The sequence below is a fragment of the Silurus aristotelis genome, assembly GCF_946808225.1.
Source record: "Silurus aristotelis genome assembly, chromosome: 20".
Lineage (NCBI taxonomy): Eukaryota > Metazoa > Chordata > Actinopteri > Siluriformes > Siluridae > Silurus > Silurus aristotelis.
The window spans coordinates 18,876,796-18,888,806 of record NC_139593.1 but is presented as its reverse complement, the minus strand read 5'-3'; the positions used below and the strand labels follow the sequence as shown (position 1 = coordinate 18,888,806).

General features: G+C 37.9%; 1 protein-coding gene across 1 annotated transcript in view; it reads right to left on the bottom strand.

Annotated features, from left to right (window-relative positions):
• The window catches only part of slitrk5 (SLIT and NTRK like family member 5), a 293,958-nt gene that overhangs the window by 141,692 nt on the left and 140,255 nt on the right, over positions 1–12,011 (bottom strand). The window lies entirely within an intron of this gene.

Genomic DNA, 12,011 nt, shown 5'->3' with positions numbered 1-12,011 from the left:
TATATAAATTATAACTAATTAATTATATTAATTTACTTAATTCTGCTCATCAGTTACATCATTGCCACACCCACTAGTAACTTAATACTCAGTATTCTCTTATACACACAAATCAGTTTTAGATGTACATTAGTTTTATATCATACTTGAGCCAATTTGTTTATTAAGAAGCTGTAAACACAATTGTGTGTGTGTGTGTGTGTGTGTGTGTGTGTGTGTGTGTGTGTGTGTGTGTGTGTGTGTGTGTGTGTGTGTGTGTGTGTAATTTCCCAGGATGTCAGTCTGCAAACGACAAATATTTAAAACGGGTGCCAGGTTTCGCTCCGACTCATTAAACTCTGTGTTTACTCAGACACATCATCAGTGTGTGTGTGTGTGTGTGTGTGTGTGTGTGTGTGTGTGTGTGTGTGTGTGTGTGTTTTCTCAGGACATTACTCCTCCTCGTCAGCTTTAATTACAGCAGCTGATGGAATCAGAGAAAATGTAAACAATGCTGTAAATGATAATAAAAAATAAAAAAAACAGTATTTGTTCCAAGTTCACGTAATCGTCTATAATTTATATTTTATGCATCATTTATATATATTTAACATTTATTAATTTAATTATTATTCTGTGAACACTAAAACTCATATTCAGACCTGGTATTTACATTTACATATAGTACATTATAATAATATTTAGGATATTTTTATCAAATAATTATTTTTAATGACTGAATTTTTTTATTTATTTTTCATTTCTTAACTTTATTAATGTATTTTTTCTTTAGCATATATTTTCTTTATTTACACTATTCAACAACGGTTATTGTTTGTTATTTTTTTTTTATTTAATTTTATATGTTTAAATAAACTTGAAATTATTAAATGTATTTAATTCATCACATGTTTTTGTAAAGGAAAATCATATTTCCACCTTCTATTTTCTCTTAAATTTTTAGTACAATTATAATTTTCTGATATTATTTCTTGAATAGTTAATTAAATAATGCATATTTCTATAGACTCATTTTCATTTCTTAAGTTTTATTTATTCATTTTAACTTTATTCATTTATTATTTATTTACAAAATTAGTTTTTGTCCAACAAATTTTTGTTTTTGTTTTTAGAATTATCACACATTTATCCTTTCTTTCTTTCTTTCTTTCTTTCTTTCTTTCTTTCTTTCTCTCTTTCTCTCTTTCTTTCTTTCTTTCTTTCTTTCTTTCTTTCTTTCTTTCTTTCTTTCTTTCTTTCTTTATTTGCTGTCGTCAGGCTTTACTGTATACTTGAGTAGAGTGTACACTTTGTTGCCCTGCCTTACCACGCGTGTACCAGCAGGGGGCAGTATGGTCTTATTATATAAACTTATTGTACATATACTGTGTATCCACTAACGATCTCATTCTATTCCCTTGATCCAATATGGATGTAGGCTGCCTAAGTAGGTGGCCAGATGAGTCCAAATTTTTATTTTTGCCTCGAAAAGAAGAACTTATGTAGGACAGAGAAGATGTTAGCAGATCGCGTCACACCAACAGAGGTTTAATTAGTCCTTCTGGAAGAGCCAACAATGTCTCATCTGTCCACAGAATGTTCATGCAGTCATTCATTGCCTTATACCTGTGTGTTTTTGCCTTCCACATAGTTTGTTGCGTAGAACCAAAAGGAACATCCATGTTAAAAAAAAAAAAAAAAAAAAAAAACATTTGGTGTTCCAAACCTGTACCAATCGAAAAATAAACAGATCATTTTTGCATATAAAGGTATATCCAAAAAAAATAAATAAAAAAGTTATAAAACGACTAATCGAGATAAGTGGAAAAACCTTTAAAGCATTTAGGGCACAATGCCACCTGACAGGTTTGGCAGCTGCACTTTGTTTTTCTTGCGCTGGCATCCGTTCAAATCACGACATCAATCAGAGCTGCTAGAATACCTGTAAAGTACCTGCTCACTCCATGCATGTGTTAGTCTCTTGTGGTCTTAATATGGCAGCGATAGAGTGGCTACACAAACACCTGTATCTCACAATAACAACAATAACAGGACAAACATCCAAGCACATAGTCTGTGGAGATCAAGGTACATGTTGGACATGCGATATGTTTGTTGGAAAAACAAAAACAAGGCTTATCATCTAAAGAACACAATGCCCATGGTGAAGCATGGTGGTGGAAGCTGTCAACTGAATAGGGCTTGTTTGCTTCTATTCATGATGAAGGAAATCATGTGTAGTTAGAAATACCAAGCAATTCTTGCAAGCATAAAGATACCTTCTAGCCTGATAATGATCCAAATCCAAGTGGAATGTCTTCAGAAGAAAAATATGAACTATTTTGGGAATGGATCACTCAGAGTCCAGATCTAAATCAAAAGAAAACCCATAGAGTGACTTGAAGAGGGATTTGTAAAGATCTGGGACATTTTTGAAAGGAATGTAGCTGTCAACTCAAAAGACTTCTTACTTCTAAAAGGCTTTTACCCAAAAAAAAATGAGAGCCACCCGGTTACAATGATGTTTCCAACTGAGGTCACCATGCCCATTAATAGCTTTTTGGGATTTTTATGTCGACTGTGACCTCGAACAACTGATTCAGCATGTTGCTGGTGACTCAATATCCTGGCCTTAGAGTTTCCCAAACAGGGAGAATGGTGGAAAAAATCTTTTTTGAGAGATATATCATCACAGAAATGACAAATAATTTCAGCCACCATGCCATATTTTCCGACCTGACCCCTGGCTCTTCTTGACCCCTGGTATGACATTCGAGACTAATGGTGCTAACTGGTGCTTTCCTGACTGCGATTTCATCATGTACAGAGAGTGAGAACAAAGAGCTAACATGAAAATGGACAAATCTGCCAGAGAGAAATAAACAACATTACTAGAAGGTGACAAGAGATCAGGAAAACCTTCAATGAGCTCATTGTCTAAACCAATTCAATTCAATTCATTTTTATTTGTATAGCGCTTTTAACAATGAACATTGTCTTAAAGCAGCTTTACACAGATAATGTGGTGATTAAACGTAAATATGTCACGTTTAATACGTAAATATGTTACGTTTAATGATGAGCAACTGTGGCAAGGAAAAATCCCTGAGATGGCATAAGTAAGAAACCTTGAGAGGAACCAGACTCAAGAGGGTACCCATCCTCATCCGGGTTGCACCAAATGTCCATTTAAAGCAGATATACAATGTTGCGGGGTGCAGTGATGATGATCAGAAGCAAACTGCCGAGTCAGTGTAGCTTACTGTTGACATTAACTACAGTCCAATCCATTCTCAAAGCACCCGTTCTACTCCGGAATTACATGGAACCACCCAAGGTGTTGATGAGAGACCGTCCCAAGCTGCACAGAAGTGTGAAGATCCACGAAGGGGAGAGGGGCAGGAACAGTGGTCACTGGAGCCTCAGGAGCATGTTTAAACCATTAAGCAACTTGTGCATAATGATTGTCGGAAAACAATACTCATGATAATACTTTTGCACCCAACAGATTTGGCTCCTGCAGATTTCACCCTCTTCCCGAAGATAAACATCCAACAAAAAAGACGCCTTTAGACACGATTGCAGAGATCCAGCATGAATGGCAGAAAGTGCTCGACACTTTTAAACAAAATAAAAATAAAAGACTTCTAGGAAACATTCCAGAAGTGGCAGGAAAACTTGGAGCAATTTTTTTAAAGCTGATAGTGTGTGTAGATAAATAATGTACTTGCTTGTTAAAAGGGCCAGTCTCAAAACTTTGACAACACCTCATACCCTAATGCCACATGTTTAGGGAGTACTAAAAAGGACCACCCGTTTATTTACTAACCAGCACTCTTCAGGACTTTTGGAATCTCTTGCCATCCAGTACTGGGCCAAACATGAAGAATTTGCCATTGTTCGTAGGTAAAAGATTCCAATCAAGTGGAGGTACCCCTTGAGTGGACCTCCTCAAAACTTTAATGGATTACAGATTTTAAGCTATGAGTTTGAGGCCAGAGATATTCTTTTACACTTTGTACTGCTTGAAAGTGGCAAAGTTGAATGGTAATGTCTTCCGGTATATATATAGCAAGGACTCTCTTTAAGTAATTAAACTAAAACTCCAATACTTAATTTGTTGACCCTGTTTCCTGTTTGCTCCCATGGTGTTTTAACAGATGTTCCAGAGATCGATCTTCAATTCTGTCTGCCATGCTGAATTATAATAACACAATAATCAGTGGTGGATAAAGTACACATACTATGTCGTTGAGTTAAAGTAGAGATACTGTAAGTAAAATATTGCTCCAGAAAAAGTGCTCCCTTTAAATTTTTAATTGCATAAAAAAAAGTACAAAAGTATACTTAAGTATCCAAGGTATTATGATGTATGATCGCTATAACGTTCCTATTGTCATTTCTGTCACAATGTGGCACTCAGCACACTGATCTATTAATTGAATGATATTGAGGAGTCAAACACTGATATCTATTCAAATTATCATGAGCCCAAATCCGTGTTATAACTTACAAAAAATCGTGTAAATTAGACCACGGCTGTCATGGTGAGTTCGATTCAGGAGTTTCTTCCATCATTTATTCCTCTCTGAATGTTCTGCTTGTTGTTGAACCGACGCTGAACTGCATGTAGGTGATAAGTAGATACACCAAGCGCCAATTAAAACAAGTTCAAAACAGAGCGAGCACTCGACCCTGAGGAAAAGGTATTTAACTTTGAAATGTAGTGAAGTTGAAGTAAAAGTCTCCCCAAATGAAGATACTTCAGTAAAACACAGATACGTGAAAAAGCTACTTAAGTAGTGACGAATTTGCTTTGTTACTGTCCACCTCTGACACTAATATAATTATTCATATGTTAAAACACCTCAAGAGAACTGTCATACTTAGTCACAAATTATTACAATAAGGCCACAAAATTGCTGAGTATTCAGTTTTTAAAAAAGCTAGCAGTTAAGTCAATGCTTTATAAGTACAATTTAGCTGGTTTAAATATCAGAATCTAGCAAGCTACACTAACATAGCTGTCTATTGTCTGCAGACAAAACTGACAAGGTAATTTAGCTAGCTTGATCACTTAGCAGCACATGTACAAGCCAATGCTATCGTCAGCTAACACCAAACTTTTCTTGTGATGAAATGAAATGACTCATGCTAGTTGTGTTTTGCTAGCAAACTGTATAGAGTTTTCCCATGGGCTCACCACCTGCAGGAGGGACCGTAAGGGACAGTGCTGTGAGGATTGGGCAGCAGTCGAAGGCGGGGGCCTTCTTAGAATGCTGCCCCCGCGACCCGAATTACGGATAAGCGGGAGAAAATGAATGAATTAATGAATGAATGACTGTATAGAGTTTAGCCAAATAGATTGGATTGCTTTAGAAGTTATGTAGTACCTTTCATTTTTTTAGGTTTGGTTTTTATTTATTTATATTTGTTTTTCCTCATCTCTTCAGTACTTTCTGACAGTATCCACTTTAACGCAATCACAATTAGACAATACGTTACCCAATTTGCGTTTATGTCAATGCCTTAATGGTTTCCCCTTGAGGAAATAAGCTTACAATGTTTTTGTAAAGGGTCTCAGTCAAGGGCGAGTGGGAGAATAGGATAAGACAGGTTTTGAAACATTGAAAACATGCCTGGAATTCCCACCTTTGTGTACTATTTCTGTGAAACCGGAGACTCTTAAAGAGCTCCTTAAGCCCCATAGAACTATGTCGGCTTGCGTGTGTGTCCATTTTTCCGTCCCTCTGGAAAATGTCTTTTGTCTGTGACACAAAGCCATTCCCTGTAATCGGAGCCAGCACCTGACCAATCGGCAAACAGCTTATTCATTTTTAATTAAAACCCAACAATTAAACAACAAACAGGACGTTTCTGAGCTTTTCAAACGCACACGGAGCGGAATAATAAAATAAGAAAACATCGGCTGCTTTACAAAAGCCGACGACCTGCTATCAAATGATCTCTGCTTTTGTGTGTGTGTGTGTGTGTGTGTGTGTGTGTGTGTGTGTGTGTGTTAGCCTCAAGGTTTTAATATTACACCACACAAAGTGTTGTGTGTTAAACCCAGAACGCATCATGTGATTATCATCAGCACCCATCTGACAAGCCGCAATAAAAAATACCCCCCCAAAAAAAAAACACTTTCTGACCTTCAGATTCACCAAACAGCGTTCTTTACACGTCCAAGTTAGCGGATGTGCGACAAATCTTACAGTAGGCCGTACATAATAAGCCGTTATGTGCCGAATTAGAGATTAGGTTGCATAATCACCAGTGTGTGCCATGATCAGTATCGGAGATAATTTGCCTCTTCATTTGCTAAGTAGTTGGTTCATCATATATCGTTAGGTCATGCAATTAGGGACTACGTTGTGAAGTTAGCTATTATGTAATAGCGATGTTAAAGCTATGGCACACAAATTTCCCATAATTAGCTTTCACGTCCTACTATGCTACCATGCATAAGTTATGTCAATTAGCAGCAGTGGTTCAAAATAAATACGCTACGTCTAGTTGGATTCCATGAGGCGTAATTCTTTGCTCTAAAGGAGTAATACGCCGCTGTATCTGCAGGTGTACACCTCAGAGTTTGTGCTTGGCGGAACAAATGCCGCAGGGACAGCCGGCGGTCTGGCGAAGGCGACGTTTAAGACCCGCACCGAGCTCGGGAGCCCCCTCGCGTTAGCCAGTCGTCGTCCACACCGGATCGACTGCATGGCACGAAACCAATAATAAGTGCTTCCTTCCTTATCTGCCAGCGTGATAAATTACACAGGCGGAATAAAGCGAATAAGAAGCTCGACTGGAGATGGATATCAGAAAATGAAATATAACACACATATGCCGCGGCTCTCGCATCCTCCAGCGTTTTTAATAAAGGTGATACGTTTTTTTTTTCCCTCTTTTCCACAGCCACCACTTGTGTTTGTGTGTGAACATGTTTTTTTTACTTCTGCAATGTTTTACAATATATACCAGTGTAAGTGTTTTTTTTGCAGCACAATGCAATATTAAAGGCTTACACTTGCTGTCCGGTTTATTACAAACACTTGTATGCCTGCAAATATCCAACCAGCTAATACGATAGCATGTAACTTATAACATCATGCAGATCCAGGTCAAGAGCTTCAAATGTGCTTTCAGTGACTTTGAGCATTGCATGGTTGCCAGACGGGCCGGTTTCGTGTTCAGAAACTGCCGATCTCCTGGGATCTTCATGCACAATAGTCATGATGGTGTGAAAAAAGAAGAACAGTAAGCCGTTTTAATAGGCTGAGATTTCCTGGAAAGAATGGCCAGACCACTTGCAGATGACAGGAAGACTACAGGAACTTAAATAGCCACCATTTAAAATGGCGTTAAGTAGAAAAGCATCTCAGGAAACAAAAACATGGTACACTACAAATCCATATGTCTGTGGTCACATGACCACCATAGGTTAATACATATTCCCCAAAAGTAAAACCCACAATTAGTATATAGGATGTCTTTGTATGCTGTTTAACCATAAATATAACCCAATGCAAACATGAAGGTTCATGAAGGCATGGACAAGGTATGACTGGAAAAACTTGGGGAAGTTCTGATTTTTGAGCACCAAATGGTATGAACTCCTTAGATGACACTTGAGCAGAAAATCTCCCCAGAAAACTAAAAGTTGTTACAGTATAAAAGTAAAGTAAAAAAAAAAAAGTACAGCAAAACAAAAAGTAAAGGAACTTATTCAAAACCTGAAATTGGGCTTAGGGTTCTCCGACAATCATCATGCACAAGTTGCCGAATGGTTTCGACATTTTTGGGGGGTGGTCAGAATAGCACCAGTTAGCACCATACTGGGTTATGCTCCTGGCATCTACATACAGGAAACTGAGGCTATGCTGGGGAAAGAGGAACAGAGTGAAAACTGGAAAGCATTTGAAGATCAAAATGTTGCAATTTTGCAACACCTCTATATACCTAGAGTACAATATTCCCTAAGCAAGCACTATTTTCCCAGTATAACCAGGCTCCAATCTTTGCAGAACCATGTGGTTTTAAAACTTTTTGTATTTAGGAACTATGTTTCTAGGGCTCCATATTCTCAAACTTTGTATTCCATTGGCCCCATTTTGCCAGAGTCTTAGATTCTCTAAAGTGTCCTATCTTACCTAGATCCCATATAAGTGCTGCCACCTCAGCCATATAGCACCCAATCACCTCAGCCCTATGGTACCTCTGCCCTGTACCACCTCAAACCTTTATAACCTAAACCCTATATAATTAGCTCTTATGTCTCCCCACCCGTTCATCATCTAATCCTATTATTTCTTATATCAGCTCAGCTTTATTTCATACTGGCCCTAAATCACCTCAGACTAATGTCACTTCGGCCCTATATTCCAAGGGCCCCCCTCTGTCACTTCCATCACCTCTATCCCATATCAGCTCAGTCAAATGTCACTTTTCCTCGCCGTCACCTCAGAACAATGTCACCTGAGTGCTATGCTACGTGTATGATCTCAGACTTCTAATCACCTCAGTCTTTTTTTTCACCTTCACCCAAGGTAAAATCAGGACCTATTCCAAGGTCCTTGGCAACATGTCACTTTAAAGATCGTGGAGTTGCTGAGACACTCGTCAGTAATTTTCAAGATAGACATCTTAGAGTGTGTATTCAGGTGTGATTACATTTGATGCTAGTCAAAGAGTAAATTTCACACACCGAACCCGTCTTCGACGATCCATCAAGAGGTACACTGTGGACATTTCATTCCTGTCTAAGAGTGCAAGGAAACGGTGTTCATCGGAACAGAATTTCAGCTGCTGACATATCACTGACTTGGGATGTAAAAATTATGAAATACTTCAAGTCTATAGGCTGAAAAAAATACAACAATTCACAATAATACGTGTGTGAACATTTGGCCTCCTGAACAATGCCAGAGACATATTTTGAAATTTTCATTTTATATATATGTTTATCTCATACCATAGCTATATTTGATAATAAAGGTTGGTTTTCAAAGTAAAATTTACTTTAGTATTAATTAAGGTTGTTATAGTTGATTGCTGGAACTTTTGGCAAAAATCCACACCGAGTCCAATGTCATTATGAGAGCGGCCTCTAGAGGCAAATCACTGACGAGACATGCTGTTTGTTTTTACACGTAAGAGGGCGTGCTGCACAGAGAGCGCTATATTTATTGTCTATTATATTATATTTATTAATGAATATATTCTTTTTTTTTTTCTTCAGCACATTTTTAATGATGCAGTACTGTTTACTCATTTCATTATTACTAGCAGATGAATTTCCATTAAATGAAAGCCTGCCATTATATCCAGGCCATTCGGAAGGCCAAAACGTGTTCACTCGCATTCCAGCGCATTTGTTTGCAGTAGGCATGAGTTTTGCGTGACAATTTGTTCTTCTTCCTTTTTTTTTTTCCAAAGCTTTCACTGTTATCGCATATGAAAGGCACAAACAAGCCCAGTCTCTGATTACAGAATGAGATAAGGTGTGTGTGTGCGGTGTTCAATAATCACTTTTAAGCAGAACCAACACTGGTGTATCAGCAGTTTGCTACAGCGTTTGGTTATATGAAGCATCTCCTTTCAAGAAGGAGGCTTCCTCTGCAGTAAACAACGAGTCACATTTATAATGGAACATGACCAAATTTGTGAAGTTTGCAGTTTTTACTTAATTTTAGAGAAAGTATAAACAAAAGATGTACACTTGGTAGGAAGTGGGGGACTGGGTCAGGTTGTGGGGGTTTAAGGGGTAGATCAGTGTGATGAGTTCAAAGCAAAATAAGCTAATATCGAGGTAAGAACAACAGTTGTAGAAGTAGAGCGTATTTACAATTCAATGCTAAGCTCGATATTAGGTCAGTGTATAAATTAGCAAAAGGTTCACCAGAAACAAATGAATCCTACAATAAAGCAATGTGTTTGCAATTTAAACATAAAAATAAACAAAACAGGAAGTTGAAATTTGTTTAACTTTGTGTAGCTATTGAACTTAGCATCAGCCCTATGTCGCCTCAGCTCTCTATTCACATGTTATTAGCATTTGTTCCCTCATGAAAGCCTTTTTCTTTCAAAATACCAAGGTCCATGGCTTTCCATAGGTAGGGTATGTTTTATATACCATTTGATAGCTCAAAAACTACCTTTATAAACAAAGTACACTAAAATGATAACTTTTATAATGTCACAATTTTCCCACCGAAGTAATGCCATGTTGGATTGTGAAAATGTGCCCTGCACAGAATCGTTTTTTGATGGATGGTGTCTGGTTACACCAGAGCTTTACCAAGAGCTGATGTGTACTTCCTCGTAGACTCACTGACAGCCACTTGTCAAGGCATGTGGATCAACTCTCCAGTTTCCATGAAGGAATACTGGTTTGACCACAGCAGCAAACTTAGCCCAGTCCTTGTGGGCATCTAAGAGGAAAGTGATAAAGCTAGTGACACATGACCATGCCACAACCGTAATTCAGCCAGAAGAGAGCAACTGGTCAAATTTGTTGGTACCTCTCTGTGGAAAAATAAGAAGAACCCACAAAGTTCTCTGAAATAACTTGAAATTGTCTAAAGTAAATGCCGTTCATCAATGTATTTGGGCATTATCCTGCTGGAGGAGCACCCGGTTAGGCAGTACCATTTTCAATTCAATTCAATTCATTTTTATTTGTATAGCGCTTTTAACAATGAACATTGTCTCAAAGCAGCTTTACACAGATAATGCGGTGATTAAAAATGAATATGTTGTTTATGAGTAAGTTTGTCCCTGATGAGCGAGCCGGTGGCGACTGTGGCCATTTTCCCCCAGAATGGCTTGGTAGTCTTATGTCATAAGTACTAGACAGATTCAAGGCTCCCCATACCAGAAACAGCAAAGCAACCCTTAAACAAAGGTTTTACAGTAACTATAACATATTCTTTACTTTGAATGCTTACATTTTGAGTTTTGCCAAACCTTTCCAGTCTTTTCTGTTCAGAGGACAAGCATTGTGGCTTATCAATATGTTAAATAAAAAATAAAAACTAGCTTGAAATGCAGTTATTTATATTTGGTTTTCATGGGTACCAACAATTGGTCGAACAAATTGTCCTTATCTGGAAGTACCGTTCAATACATTCTTCTTGCCTACAGCGATATTCTGAGGTAACATTCGGTGGAAGATTCTAGACAAAAGTCACCTTCTCAATTTGTTGTTATGCGATTTTAATTGACTGATCAATCATTATCTAATAACCTCTCATTCTCTTTTGCTTTCACTCTCAATCGAGCTACAAATGCTACTCCTGAGAAACCCATAAAACCTGTGTTGCCCCCCCAGCTCTCAATCCTGATGCCCTACAGCAGTGGTCACCAACCCCCAGGCCGCAGACCGGCACCGATCCGTGGGTCAATTGGTACCGGGCTGCACAGAAAGAATACATAACTTACATTATTTCCATTTTATTCATTTTCTGATTCTGAACAGTGTTTTATTGTGGAAAATTACCAGATTCTCTTCACCACATCTGTCTATGACTCAATCTTGATGCCAATCAAGATGCCTCAGTCAGACTTACCGCCATCCGCTACCTTCTTAAAGGGGGTCCGGCCGCTAACACATAATATATTACCGTTAAATTCAAACCCTCAAGTTAGCAAAATAAACAAAAAACAACACATGGATTCATGTTTATTATTATATTTGGAACGTACCAGTTTTTATGCTGATCGTTACAATTTTGTTGTATTTATCCGCCACACCTTCAAGGCCGGTTTCGTGAAAATATTGTCTTATAGAAGGTAATAACCATACTATGCCACACTGATGACATTGGGGTTTCTTTTAAATCAATTTTTCCTCATGTTGTCACCTCAAGATCACTCACTAGGGAAAAAAAATATTCAGTCAGTTGAATCACCACAAAAAGTAATCACCGGCCATTACCACAAGAAGGATGATTTTACTTCAAGCTACTGCCCAAGCTTGCGACCACAAAGAAACTATTTATTTGTGCAATCTCTGTACACTGTAGCGCACT